The following is a 7,416-nucleotide window of genomic DNA, read 5'->3' on the forward strand; positions in this document are numbered from 1 at the left end:
TAATATCTTTCAATATGTAGACTCATTTCCGGGACCTCGCTCCAACAGACACCCAAGCTATCTGAAAGATACATACCACTTTTTGGATAAGATCAGACCACTGGAAGTTCCTGCACAGGCCCATCTCTTCACCATTGATATAGACAATTTATACACCAACATCAATACTGAGATGGGCCTGAAAGCTGTAAAAACAGTTATGAAAACAATCCCAGACAACTCCAGACCTGATAATAACATTTTACAACTGTTAAGAATCTGTTTAACCAATAATGACTTCATTTTTGACAATAACTATTACTTACAGGTACAGGTAACGGCCATGGGACATCGATATGCACCATCATATGCAAATATCTAAATGAGCGAGTGCCCTAGCAAAATTCACACTCAAACTGTCATTGTACTTCAGGTTTCTGGATGACATCATAGGGCATGGACCCATGATGGCCAGTCATACCATGAATTCATCCATATCCTCAATAACCACCATCCTTCCATTAAGGTTAAAAATACAATAGAAACAAGTGAAGTTCATTTTTAGAATGCTAACTAAAGTTTATTTCAAGCCAACAGACACACATGCACGATTGCACAAGACCAGCTATCACCCTAAACATCCATTTAAAAGGTATAAAGTCACAAATCATCCATTTTTAATTTGTTCAACTACACATTTACAGGAAGTTACAACCATATTATTACAAAGTCTTAGGAAAAGAGGATACTCTACCTGCTTTTTCAGATGCATCAAAAACACCACACTAATGGAACTCGCTCCCACTCTGCTATAACGACTAATTATGATCAATTAAGTTAAGGTTTGAACAATTGGGAGAACTCACCTAACCACTCACTCCAGGATATCCCAGCTGTCCCTCCAGAACTCCTTTCTCTGGTCATCACGTTTCCCCACAAACAACAGCTATTAATCCAACAGTGGAAAAATAACTTTCAGAATATACAGGAAATATATCCACTATTCAAAGATTATCAGGTAATAGCAGCTAACATATATTTTTTTACCATCATGTGTCATAATTTGTGTATTATGTTTGTTGTTGCTTTTTGCAGTGTGTTTTGTTGTTAATGTGTTGCACAAATTTTTTCAGCCTTCTCTCATCAGAGACACCACAAACATCCAGTTCAAAATCAAGTATAATTACATACACATATAACATCCATCTATCCTGAAGATAGAACAGGTATCATGTGGAGGGGCTGCAACATTCGGCACACCCCCAGGCCAGCCCATCCAAACCCAATCCTGGACAAGTGACCATCCTCCACCTAATCCTAACCCTGTCAACAGAGAGTTTACTTTATCAGACTTTGCAGTGTATGTATACTCTCAGTTTAATGTTTTATTTTTCTTTACCTTCAGAGTGATAAGCTGTGTGGAATTTGCTTTAAAGATTTCAGTAATCTTAAACATCTCAAAGTCTCCCACACAGTCAGAAATGAGAAGGAGCAGGAGCTCCTAATGAAATGTGTGTGTGTGTGTCACACCAAATTATAACAGAATTTATCGCAGGGCACTTTTCATGAAGAGCAAGCCTAGGTTGTACTTTTTACAATATTATTTACAGGGAACCAATGTCACACCATGGTGGGGTTGTCTTGTCTTGGGTCTTTTATGTCTTGTCATTTCCTGTTTTATTTTGAAAGAAGTAACTCTCCTCTCGTTTCAGGTCACTTGCCCTTCCTCATGTGTCACCGGTCTGATTGTCTTCCCTGATTCCCGATTGTGTTCACCTGCTCCTCATTACCCTCATGTGTTCAAATAGTCTGCGTCTCCCCTTTTCTTGTGCCAGTGTGTTCGTCTTGGTTCATGTGCGCTCACCCCAGCCGTCTTCACATTTTTGGATCACAGTCATTGCCACAGTTCTTGTCGGTTTCCTCCAAGTGAGAGATTTTTTGTTGTAAGTTTTATATCTTAGTTGAATTTCTTAGTTAATGTTTGCATAGCCTTTTGTTTCCTCCGTGTGGAGTGATTTTTATTTACTTACCTTTTTATATCATAGTACCTCCAGTTTTAGGAGAGAGAATTTAAATTTAAGAGAATTTTTTTTTTTTCCTTTTTCCTCTGAAGCTAGAGTGATTTTCCATTTATGTTCCATGTAGTCTTTTTCCTCCCTTATTGGAGTGATTTTTATTTTTGGTATTGATTAACCCTGCTTCTTCGTGAAGAAGCACGTCATAGATAATATTTCATAGCCTGCTTTTTTTCTCTGCCTTGGAATTAAACCTGAATTACTAATAAAGACTCTGATACCCTGCATCTGCGTCCTGTGTATAAGCCGGGTTGTGACAGTACACACTGGCCAGTATGGAAGCAGCAGGGTCCGAGGAGCTAACCGCGGCTCTCAGGTCACAGGGAGCCCGCCTTTTCCGTCGGGAGGAGCAGATGGAAGCGCTAGGCCAGTGAGTCAGTGGCCTCGCCCATAGCCAAGAAGACTTCAAGGCTGTCATTAATGCTCAGATGGGGAATCTCGCGGAGCAGATGCAGCGACTTCTCAGTCGCTGGGATCAGACCGAGACTCAGGCCGCCGCGACAGAGCCCACACCCGTTCCCTCCATTTCTAATGCCGGAGTTGGAGCCAGGCTGGCTTCTCCTGAGCGATTCTCAGGGTATCTAGGACAAAGTAGATCATTTATTATAGACTGTGAGATGCATTTTGAACTTTCTCCTCACACATTCCCCACAGATCGAGCCAAGATTGCCTTCATGATCTCCCATCTGGCGGGGAGGGTGAGAGCGTGGGCCATGGCTGAGTGGGCGAGAGATTCCCCACTCTGCTACTCGCTTCAGGGTTTCAAGGAGGCTCTTCATAAGACCTTCGACCCGGTCTCTACAGATCGAGAAAAGGCAAGGGAACTGAGTGGGCTGAGGCAAGGCCGAGAGTCTGTCTGTGACTACGCCATACGCTTCCGGACTTTGGCCGCAGAGAGCGGTTGGAACGCCATGGCTCTCTATGACGTCTTCCTGAAGGGATTGGCCGCTCTTCTTCAAGAGCGACTGTTGCCCTTGGATCTGCCTCCAGATCTGGATTCCCTTGTCTCCCTCGCTGTCCGAGCGGATAATCGACTTAAAGAATTCAAGACTCTCCATGCACAGCACCAGCAGTGGCCAGACCACCCACAGCACATCCCCGCTTTCCCCTGGACTGCTCCCTGTCAATCGGACCAGCGCGGCCGGTCTCCTCTTGCTGGAGGAGAGGAACCTATGCAGCTGGGCAGGGCGCAGCTCTCTCAGGCGGAACGACAACGCCGCCTCAAGGAAGGCCGGTGCTTCTACTGCAGGAAACCTGGACACCTGGTGGCCGTCTGTCCGGTCAAGGCAGCTCAGGTGAAGAGCCAATCCACAGTTTCAGGTCCTGTTTCCCGTAATTTGACCTCCATCAAGGTCACACACAATGCCACAGTTATTGAATTGAATGTTTTAATTGACTCTGGGGCTGATGAAAGCTTAATGGACTGGGGAATAGCCAAAAGGCTGGGGTTGAAAACCAAGACTCTTTCACAACCTATCCAGGCTAGTGCCTTGAATGGTACGGCACTGTTCATCATTACACACATCACAGAACCAGCAACTCTTACTGTAGACAACCACTCTGAACGGATGAACTTTTACCTGTTCCACTCACCTGCACACACTCTGATACTGGGACATCCGTGGCTCGTCAGCCACAACCCTCACATAGACTGGCCTACGGGCAAAATCCTGGGGTGGGGGAAGACTGTAAGGGGAAGTGCCTGGGGAACAAGTCTCATGGACAGGTCACCACAATTATAAACACTGTTTCTACTCACCCTGTTACAGAGTTCCAGGACCCAGATCTGACCTCTGTACCCTCCTGCTACCATCACCTCAAGGAAGTTTTCAACAAGGTCAAGGCCACGTCACTTCCTCCGCATCGACCGTATGATTGCGCCATCGAGCTCATCCCCGGCTCCACCATCCCCAAGGGGCGTCTGTATTCGGTGTCGGCGCCAGAACGTACAGCCATGAAGGACTACATTGAGTCGTCACTGTTGGCAGGGCTCATCCGCCCATCTTCGTCACCAGCAGGTGCCGGATTTTTCTTTGTAGCCAAGAAAGACAGGTCTCTAAGACCCTGTATTGATTACAGCGCCCTCAATAACATTACAATAAAGAATCGCTATCCACTCCCTTTAATGTCATCTGTGTTTGATCAGCTTCAGCAGGCCACAGTATTTACTAAACTTGATTTACGCAACGCTTATCATCTTGTTCGGATTAGGGAGGGGGATGAGTGGAAGACTGGCTTCAATACTCCCAGTGGTCACTACGAGTATCGGGTCATGCCATTTGGTCTCACAAATGCACCTGCCATCTTCCAGGCCATGATCAATGACATGCTCAGAGACTTTCTTGACCAGTTTGTCTACGTTTATCTAGACGACATATTAATTTACTCATCGGATCTAGACACTCACAAACATCATGTCTGCCAAGCACTTAAACATCTCCTTGACAACCACCTGTATGTCAAAGTTTTTGCCGACACCATCTCCTTCCTGGGCTTCATCGTAGCCCCTGGAAGGGTGCAGATGGATCCGGCTAAAGTGAGCGCTGTGGCCGACGCCGCAAGAAGGTTCAGCAGTTCTTGGGGTTTGCTAACTTCTACAGACGGTTTATCAGAGGCTTTAGCGCAATAGCTGCTCCTCTCCATGCTCTGACCTCCCCCAAGGTTCGATTCAACTGGGTCCCAGAGGCGGAAGAGGCGTTCCAGACCCTCAAGTGCCGATTCACCTCTGCGCCCATCCTCACCCTGCCAGATCCACAGCGTCAAATCATGGTGGAGGTTGACGCATCGAATGAGGGAATCGGGGCAGTCCTATGTCAGCGGTCAGAGGAAGATGGCAAGATGCACCCCTGCGCCTTTCTGTCCCGGCGACTTAGTTCCGCGGAAAGGAATTACGACGTTGGCAACAGGGAGTTGCTGGCGGTCAAGGTCGCCTTGGAGGAGTGGAGACACTGGCTGGAGGGGGCACAGCAACCGTTCGTTGTGTGGACTGATCACAAGAACCTTCAATATATTAAACAAGCCAAGAGACTAAATTCTCGCCAGGCCAGGTGGGCCTTGTTTTTTAACCGCTTTGTTTTTACATTGTCTTACAGGCAGGGGTCCAGGAATGTCAAACCAGACGCCCTGTCACGTATCTACGACCCTGAACCTGTTGCCAAGGAACCAGAACCCATCCTTCCACTGATCCGTGTGGTTGGAGTGGTTACCTGGCCAATAGAACAAGAAGTGAAGCAAGCAAATGGTGAGACGCCTCCACCTAGTGGGTGCCCAGAGCATTGTTTGTTTGTCCCTGCTGATCTGCGCCCACAGGTGATTCATCGGGCTCACACCTCGCTGCTCACTTGCCATCCGGGAGTCCGGAGAACCATGTTCGTCATTTCCCAGCGATTCTGGTGGCCGTCCATGGAATCGGGGGTCCGGGAGTACATCGGGGCATGTTCGGTATGTGCCCGCAACAAGACGGCCTCCGGGTCACGCATGGGACTCCTGCAGCCGTTGCCCATCCCCTCCAGACCATGGTCGGACATTTCCATGGACTTCGTCACGGGGCTCCCGGTCTCGAAAGGTAATACCACGGTCCTGACCATGGTGGATCGTTTTTCCAAAATGGCACATTTCATTGCTTTACCTAAGCTTCCTTCAGCTAAAGAAACGGCCCATATTATGATGCAGAATATCTTCAGGATCCACGGATTTCCTAAGGACATCGTGTCGGACCGGGGGCCCCAGTTCGTCTCCCGATTCTGGAGGGAGTTCTGCCAACTCATCGGTGCCACAGCAAGTCTGACCTCCGGGTATCACCCGGAGGACAACGGCCAGACTGAACGACTGAATCAACAGCTGGAAACCTGTCTCCGATGCCTTGTGTCCCAGAACCTGACTTCGTGGAGTACCCATCTGGTCTGGGTGGAATATGCCCACAACTCACTGCTCACCTCTGCCACAGGTTTCTCCCCTTTCCAATGTGCCTATGGCTACCAACCTCCTGTGTTTTCTGACACAGAGCAAGAAGTATCTGCCCACGCACCGCACGGGTCCGGTCTACAAGGTTAAACGGCTGCTGGCTGTTCGCAACAGGGGCCGGGGCAGACAGTACCTGGTGGATTGGGAGGGGTATGGCCTGGAGGAGAAGCAGTGGATCCCATCACGGTTCATTGTGGACCGTACTCTAATTACTGACTTCGACCGCGACCATCCTGGACAGCTTGGACCGCCTGGTAGCCGGTCCTAGGAGGGGGGACCAGTTTTAGGAGAGTTTTTTTGTTTCTATTTTTTTTTGTCCCTTTTTCTTCTGAAGCTAGAGTGATTTTCCGTTTTTTTGGGGGTTTTTTTTTTGGTTTTTTTTGTTTATTTTTGTTTAAGTATATTTTTTTGGGCTTTTTATGCCTTTATTTGACAGTATAGTGGAGAGAGACAGGAAACAGAAAGGGGGAATGCAGCGAAAGGCCGTCCGATGCGGGATTCAAACCGGGGCCAACTGCAGCGAGGACTGTAGCCTCTACACATGGGGCTCCTGCTTAGACCACTACGCTACACGACGCCCCTAGAGTGATTTTCCATTTATGTTCCATGTAGTCTTTTTCCTCCCTTATTGGAGTGATTTTTATTTTTGGTATTGATTAACCCTGCTTCTTCGTGAAGAAGCACGTCATAGATAATATTTTATAGCCTGCTTTTTTTTCTCTGCCTTGGAATTAAACCTGAATTACTAATAAAGACTCTAATACCCTGCATCTGTGTCCTGTGTATAAGCCGGGTTGTGACAACCAACAGAGGAGGCAGATGTGTTACACCACTCAGGCTGGTGTAACACATGGTGTAGAAAAAGTTCAGTGTTATAATTCACTAGTAGGACTGACAAGACATACAAGCTGTCGACACAGCACCGGGCACACACCTTTTTTTTCTTTTGTTACTTGACTAGCCGTAATTTATGACAGAGTTTCACTCTGCCCCCTGCTGTCAGGTGTGCCTATACTCACTTAAACAAAGGAACTTAATATTACTACATATCACTGAATGACATGTTAAACAAACTCCTCTAAGAACGCACTATAACAAAATATTCCTTACAGGTGCTACAGCAAAATTAAAGCAGCAATTCTATTGAGTAATTCACACAGTTCATACAAAAGTCAAGTCAGTTTTAATTTGTATAGTGCCAATTCACAACAGAAGTTATCTCAAGGCACTTTTCAAATAAAGGTGTAGACCTTTTTTATAAAAAAATCCATCCTGATTAGTAAGAACAAGGTTCTGAGTTTAACCTTCAACTGTATTGGATTACATTTGGACTTATGTTGTTCTCATTTCTCACCACAAGAGTTCAAAAAGCCTTGATTGTGTTGTATGTGAGAAATCA

At 46.6% G+C, this 7,416-nt stretch overlaps 1 pseudogene; it reads left to right on the forward strand.

Annotated features, from left to right (window-relative positions):
* The first annotated feature begins 4,695 nt into the window (after window positions 1-4,695).
* Window positions 4,696-5,686, forward strand: LOC147818849 (uncharacterized; annotated as a pseudogene).
* Window positions 5,687-7,416: the final 1,730 nt, after the last annotated feature.

Source organism: Seriola lalandi, unplaced genomic scaffold (genome assembly GCF_002814215.2).
Source record: "Seriola lalandi dorsalis isolate HSWRI2012SDOR001 ecotype SW California unplaced genomic scaffold, Sedor1 jcf7180002054437, whole genome shotgun sequence".
Classification (NCBI taxonomy): Eukaryota; Metazoa; Chordata; class Actinopteri; order Carangiformes; family Carangidae; genus Seriola; species Seriola lalandi.